This window comes from Carica papaya, chromosome 9 (assembly GCF_054855325.1).
Source record: "Carica papaya isolate Zhongbai chromosome 9, ASM5485532v1, whole genome shotgun sequence".
Lineage (NCBI taxonomy): Eukaryota > Viridiplantae > Streptophyta > Magnoliopsida > Brassicales > Caricaceae > Carica > Carica papaya.
This window is the reverse complement of record NC_142317.1, coordinates 29,855,940-29,863,957: the sequence shown is the minus strand read 5'-3', so window position 1 is coordinate 29,863,957 and position 8,018 is coordinate 29,855,940. Positions and strand designations below refer to the sequence as shown.

Below are 8,018 nucleotides of genomic sequence, written 5' to 3'. Positions count from 1 at the left end.
TCTTTTGAAAAATTTACCTTAATAATAATGTGATTAGTTATTTTAACGCAATATTTTAGTTTAAATCATATATTTATAGAAAAATTGGTTAAAATTTAATATCGAAAATGCAATCTAAATTGTTAATAAAAATTATAAAATACCTTTTGTAATAGTCACTTGTATTCTACCATATACTTAGTTAAATAAAATATTTTAATCATGTGATTTATTTACTAATATAAAATAAATAAATATATTCTCTAATTTAAATAAAGAGAAATCAAAATGGATTAACAATTTAAATACAATTATTTTAAAATAGGAGAATGAATCTATAGAATTTCAAAGAAAGGCGTATTCTTAATTAAGGTACTTTGAAGAAAATTATAATTTCTTAATATTGCTATTACTTTAAATAAATTAAATAATAATAAGAACTAGAAAAAATATACATTTATATAGGTGAACAAAAATTAAATTATAAATATGAATAAATAAACCTATATATAAATTTATTTAGTTTATATAGCCTGTACAACTAAACGTTAAGTATAAATAAATGCACGCAAATGTGTGCATAAATAGACAATCAAAAAATATATATATGTTTAAAAATATATAAAAGTGTTATACAAATATGTAGGAATATATATTTAGAGACATATAGATATGTATATGTAATAAGAAAATAAACATATATATAAGTATTTGTGTGTGTATATATATATTTAGATACATATAGATATGTACATGTAATAAGAAAATAGACAAATATATATGTATTTGTGTGTATATATATACCTCTAAGAAATATAGTGATGTCAAGATAAAATATATACAAACATCTATATTCAACTATTGTATGCATATATATATATATATGTATATTATATATTTGTGTGTAAATAAAATAAATTTTAAAAAAATAAAACACAAATAAAAGAAATTAATTTGAAAAGTTTGCCATTGGAAATGATCAGCACTTAGGGGTAGATTAGTTGCCCATGATTTGATATCACTCACCGTTCCAACTTGTGGCCAGGACCGAGCCACATGGTGAGCTGTTGTGATGATTGGCTAGGTGTCACGAAAACTGGCCATCTTTGCCAGTTGTGGTCGACCATCCAATATATCAATGGCTGTGATGCCGTGCATGCGTTTGGACGGTCAAATGATGGGTTAAATTTAGTTAAAAGCTTCATTCTCTTCGCAACTTTATCTTCATCTTTTTCAAACAAAAAATTCTAGTTAAACAAGTGAGTGAAAAGGGAGTTTGAGAGCATAAAATAGTAGAGAGAGAGAGAGAAAGAGAGTGATGCACCAGAATAGAACGCGTGTTCTATTTGCATATCAGAGGAGAAATTGCTTCTTCTTGATGAGGTGAGTCGTTTCTTCCTCTTCTAATTTGTTCCTTTTAATTCTTTAGTGTCTTAAGACCATTATTATTTGGAAGATTAGCTCTTAAATTGTTGCTGCAAGTCTCATAACTCAGAACAGTAGCTGCTGCACCTGAATGACTACTATGTTCAGGTAAGTGTCTGTTTTCTATTCCAATTCCTTTTTTGTTTCGTTTTTCTTTTACAAATTCGTAGTCAATTATTAGGACAACATGTTAGAAATGTTATAATTTATTTTCAAGAAGTAAAACAAATTACAAATCTAAATATAAGTCGAAAGTAGCATTCAACTCTGCACGCAGAGTTACACTCAGTTGCAGAGAAGAATCTTCAAAATTTCAACAATTCTTTCATGTGATTTAACTTTTGTCTCGTGCATTTATCAGATAAGAAGGATTACATTTTAGATTATACAAAAATAACCTTCATAGATTAATTTACATATGGTAAACTCTTTCAAAAATCAAAATTAAGAGGTGTTTTAAATAGATAGAGTGAGTGAGTGTAATTTGCATTTTTGTGCTGATTTTTATCTACTGAATTTGTTAGATTTAACATTTAATTATTAAATTAATTTATTAAAAATTAAATTATGTAACAGCCTAGAAATTGAACTTCAAATTTTATTTGTGAAATTTGGGAGAAAATTAAAAAAATATGTAAAACAAATTAAATTTAAAATAATTTATTTGGAAATTAGAAATTATTTAGAAATTTAAAGTAAATTAGGAAAATATTTTAAATATATATATATTAAAACTTGTAATTAGTAAAATAAATTAAATTTAAAAAGAATAATTAGGAAATATTGAAATCACTAAAGTAATAAAATTGATTAATTAGAAAGAAAGTTAACAAATTAATTAACTTAAAAATTGATTAGAAAATATTAAATTTTTTAAATTAATTAAACTAAATATTGTAAAATAAATATAAGAACAAACAAAAAGAAAGAAAAAAAATAACTGAAACACCCCGCTCACCACCGCGCTAAATTTATATTTGAAAAACCCCTATTTATTTGGGCCTTAAGGCCACCTGAACTCATTTATATTTATTTCGCAGCTTTACATCGTAATTTGTAATTTAAATTTGTAATTTAAATTTTATGCTTATTTTATTATTTTATTTTTATTTTTATTTAATTTTATCTATTATAATTATTTTTATTTTATTATTATTTTGATTTTTTTATACATTATTATTATTTTTTTATTAAAAATAATTTTTAGGAGAAAACAAAGAAAGGGGGAAAAATACTGTGGGAAAACACCCGGGAGAGAGGGGTATCGCTCGCTGTGTGTGAGCATGCACGCGCGGCCAGGCACAAGACATGCGCACTGCAGCCTCGGGCAGTATGTCGCCGCCCCCTTGGGCATCGTGCGTTGCCTTGGGCAGTGTTCTCACATTGTAATTGTTCTTTAATAATTAGTTAATCCCCTTAATTGATGCAAAAAAGAAGCATCGTGAAAAGTTGGTTACCTTCTCTATGTATTTTACATAGTTATCTTTATCGACTTATGATTTTATATTACAATATACTTTGAGTAGGATGTTAAAGGGTATTTTGAAATTTTCATTAACAAGTAGATCATGTTTTTAAGGTTAATTACTAACCAATCTTTATATATTGATTTATAAATACATGATCTAAAGTAGAGATATTGCATTAAAATGACTATTAACATTATCATAAAATACAATTGATGTTTTTGTGTAACGTGACTTTTTACCTAATGCATGGTGATAAACTTTTATCATTATCTCAATCAAATTACTTTTTTTAACTTCTAAAAAAATAAATGATGAATAAGTTCTTTAGTGCATGGATTAAAATTCAAAAGTTAATTTTAATACAACCATAAAATTAATTAAATCAATGTTTTTAATTGTTTCATATATATTAAGTTAGATATCACGTAAATATAATAAAATCACGTCTCAAATAGTGATGGATTATTCATTTAGTTAAAGATTTAAAAAAATAAAACCACTTTCCAAATAGCCATAGATTCTTTATTTTAGTTCAAAGATTTTGTAAGTTTAAGTATAATAAATCTACGTTTTCCTCGGCCTATATAAAATACTCAATCGTATGTCATGTATTCTCAAATTACAATTCAATTGTTCTTCAATTAAATTTACTCTTCTAGACTGGTGCAACAAAGAAGTATAATGAAAAGTTGGTTTTCCAAAGCCTACATAACCTCTAAAGTTATTATTATAGATTAAACTCAAGGGTATGCACTTAACTTCAATTCATTCATAGAAAGAAAAAAAATAAGTTTCTTTCCATTCTTCTTAATCTTCAGGTACAAATATAAAATGTAGACGTTTGATGTTAATATTTTTTAAATTCTAAATCTTAAGTCATAAGGTTTAAAAGAGGAAGCTTTGGAGAAGATCTATACCAACAAAACCTTACGGGACCCAATACGATACTGCATTCGTTCATACTCGATAAGGCTTCACTTGTGTTACCCATACTAAAATCATTTTCCATTAACTATATTGTAGATGTTTTCTTGGATGGTTTTCTTTCGATAAATAACTAACCATGTGGATAAAATAAAAAATATTACTGCAGCTGAATGACTTCAATTTCCTTCACACAACTCACTGGGAGCTTTACTAGAAGAATGAGCTTGATATGTTTATTCCTTATCCATACAAGGTTAAGTTTAACAAAATATCATGTTACAAGTTTGAAGAGCATGAAATAAGGCTAGTAATGTTTTTTCTGAGAAAAACAATCAACTTCGAAATTTGGTTCTTGTAACTCTTAATAAAAATGTTCTTAAAATTTGTCATAATGTTGTATATTATTAGTGCAAGCTTTTCTATGCTTTCATCCATTTTTCCTTTGTAGGGCATTTAAGAGCCTCGTTTATATTTCTTGGCTCTTCTTCATCTTCTAGAGTAACTAAGAATATTCCTCCTTCAATCTCAAAATAGTGATGAGGAACACCATTCCTATTTGTTCGACGTATTTGAGATTCTTTTAAGTTACTCCTACTGGGACTAACTTTCATACTTGGGCCCACCTTTGGTTGTGATTGGGTTTCAATTCATATAAGTTTATTGAATCTTGTATCACTCCCACTCAAACATAGTGAGCCAAACAGTTTGGTCTTTAGTTTTATATAGAGATAAGTCTTGACCTATCTCACATTTTTTAGGAAAATCATTCTCTTAGAATATGACATCTCGTAATTCAAATTCATTTACATGACCATTTTCTTATGTGCCTATCAATACATATCTTTTTGATTGTTCAGAATATCTTACAAAGATACTTTTCTTCCTTCTTGGACCTAATTTTCCATATTTGTGGGAAGATTAATGAACATATCCTTAGGTTTGATTTTTTGTTAGTCCATAACTTATATGGTGTGGTGGTAACTGATTTTGAGGGTACTCAGTTAAGGATATATGTGGCAGATAATAATGCATTACACTAAAAGGTTATTGGCAAATTAGCTTGTGTCATCATAGATCTAACCATTTCAAGCAAGGTTCCATTTCTTCTTTCTGTAACACCATTTGATTGTGGTGTTGCTGGAATAAGCTATCTAATGTTCTATTCCCATTTCATCACAAAATTCTCTGAATTGATTAGATAAATATTCTCGTCCTCTATCGGTTCTTAAAGCTTTTATTTTATTGTCTAATTGATTCTCAACTAAATTCTTATATTTTTCAAAGCAATTGAAAGCTTCAGATTTATGAGATATCAAATAGATATAACCGAATCGAGTATAATCATCTATAAATATGATAAAATAAATAGCACCATGTCTTGTCCTTATATTCATTAGATCACATATGTTAGAATGAATAGTTGCAATGGAGTATTTGCTCTTACGGCTTTTCTAACTAGTTTTCTTGTTGTTTTTCCAGCTAGGCAATACCCACAAGTAGATAATTCTACTTTTTCTATATTTTTTAATAAGCACTCTTGGGCTAATCTATTCATTCATTATTGATCAATGTGGCCAAGTCTAGCATGCCAAACATTCACATCAATTCCAACACTATTAGAAGATGTAAATAAGAAAAACTAATATTATAAGAACTATAGTCAACATCCAAAACAATAAAACCATATAGAAAATAACCATGTCCACAATATCTTGTTCCTAAATACAAGCTTACACTACTAGGCTTAAAATTCAAACTGAAACTAAGTTTAAGTAAAACCAACATAGAAATTAAACTCCAGTGAATTTCTGGAGCAAACAGCACATCATGTAGGAATAGGGTTCAACCTTCATGCATCACCAACGTACATGTACCAATACCCTTTACGAGTTGGGAATCCCTTGAGCATTCCTATGGGTTACTGAGATATTTTATCCTGTAGGCATCCAAGGGACTTTTCTTACTTTATAATTTTAAATTCTTTCATGCATCTAAAATAAGATTATTTAAATGAAATGCAATGTTAATTTAAATATTTTGAGAGTAGAGTTACAAAATTAGGGTTGTTACACGTGGTCTTATTGTAACAATCTAAGATGCCATGATAGGCCTCGAGCAAGTCCATACCTAGAATTACATCAAAATCTTGAATATCTAAGAGTATGAGATCTACAGCTAATTCCATACCGGAGACGTTCACCTTACATGTTTCACATTTTTTATGTACACATATGGTAAAAGCAAGTGTGTGGTAAAGTTGAATTTATTTTTTTGATTTTTTCATAATATTATTATATAAGAGAACTTCATCAAAATCCTTTTAAGATATCAAGATTCTTATTCGGTAGAAATTTGTGATATGCAACTGGATTTTTTTTTTGTCTTCAAATGTATTTGTTATTTTCTAAGAAACAATAATTTATTAAAAAGTTAGATATTTTTTCAAATATTCAAAAGTCTTGGCTTCATGATAAATGTGATCATTAATTCTTTTTTTTGTTAAGTATGAGTACTTGATTAACATGCTAAATTTTTTTATTTCATCCCTAAGTTCTCATTGTTTCTTTCATAGATTGCGTGATTTTTATTAGTTAATGTGATACATTTGTTTATTTATTTTGAAAAATTTACTATACTTTATAATAATGTGATTAGTTATTTTAATGTAATATTTTGTTTAAATCATATATTTATATACCAATATATAAAAATTAGTTAAAATATAATATCGAAAATATGATCTAATTGTTAATGAAAATTGTAAAATACCTTTTAACATCCTACCTAGTGTAGTATAAAAAATATAAGTCAATAATAATAACATTTGTAAGTTTTTGAGTTAACTTTAATTTATTACTGAACTTGTACAAAATTTTAAAAGATATTTATACATAAAAAAATTATTCCACCACATAGTCTTGGTACCTATAAGATTTTGCTGGTACAGATCTTCTCCAAAGCTTCTTCCTTTAAACTTTATGACCTGAGATCTAAACTATAGAAAATAGATTTTATATTTTGCATGAAGATTAAGAAGAATGGAAAGAAACTTGACTTTTTTTCTTCCTTTGAATGAATAGAGGTCAAGTTCATACCTTTAAGCTTAATCTATAATAAATAACTTGAGAGATTAAGTAGCCTTTGCAAAACCAACTTTCCACTATACTTCTTTGTTCCATTAGTCAAGAAGACTGAATTTAATTAAAGAACAATTGAATTGTGATGGGAGATTAATAACATAGGTTGAGTATTTTATATAGACCATGAAAAATATAGATTTTATTATACTATAACTTATAAAATCTTTGAAATTAAATGAAGAATCTATGGCTATTTGGAAAGTGGTTTCATTTTTTGAAATCTTGAACTTAAATTAAGAATCTATCACTATTTGTGATGAGATTTTGTTATATTTATGTGATATCTTACTAAATATATATAAAGTACTTGAAAACATTGATTTGATTAATTCAAGTATATTTAAAAGAAGTGTGAGGTATCCTTGAATTTATTTTTTAATTTATCATAATCCTATTATTTTAGAGAATTTTACTAAAATTCTCAAATGAAATAAAGAGTTTGATTTAGTAGAAACAAGTGATACACTATTGGCTTCTTTTAAATATATGAAAATATTATTTTTTGAAAATTAATGGTTTATTAAAGAATTTGATGTTTTTCTAATACTAAAAATTCTCAGTTTCTAGAAAAATGAGATGAATAATTTTTTTTTAAAGATAAAAGATAAAATTATTAAATAGATTGGTAGTAAGCAACCACCAAAGAATGGAACATTGTCAAATATCATTTTAGCCTAAGAAATTAGTATATCCTATACAAATGGTAAAACAAGTTGAAGAAATTTTTTCAAAGTTCTATTCATGTGATTGTAAAGTCTTAACTATCATCAAAAACTATCTCTATCTATAATATCTTATCACTCTTTAAAAAAAAAAATCTTTTAATGGGACAACTAATATTAAAGTAATATATCTCATTAGTAATTCAATCTAATATGCTTAAACTAAGCATATGTCAAATTTAAATCAAGAGATGATCAATATTGTTGGAAGGCTCATAAATAAATATTTGAGCTCGTCCTAATGCTCTCGAGGAATAGAAAAGCTTGCAATAATAATAAGCAACATTACGATAAATTTTGAGAGCATTTTTCTTGGGAGTTATAGGAACCAAATTCCCAAGTTGATTGTTTTCCTT

The 8,018-nt window shown here is 26.5% G+C and overlaps 1 long non-coding RNA gene across 1 annotated transcript; it reads left to right on the top strand.

Moving 5' to 3' along the window:
* The first annotated feature begins 1,167 nt into the window (after positions 1-1,167).
* On the top strand, positions 1,168-2,932 carry LOC148240243 (uncharacterized). The gene is made up of 3 exons (XR_015816305.1): positions 1,168-1,362; positions 1,441-1,512; positions 2,612-2,932. It is a non-coding gene; the product is annotated as an uncharacterized LOC148240243 (long non-coding RNA).
* Positions 2,933-8,018: the final 5,086 nt, after the last annotated feature.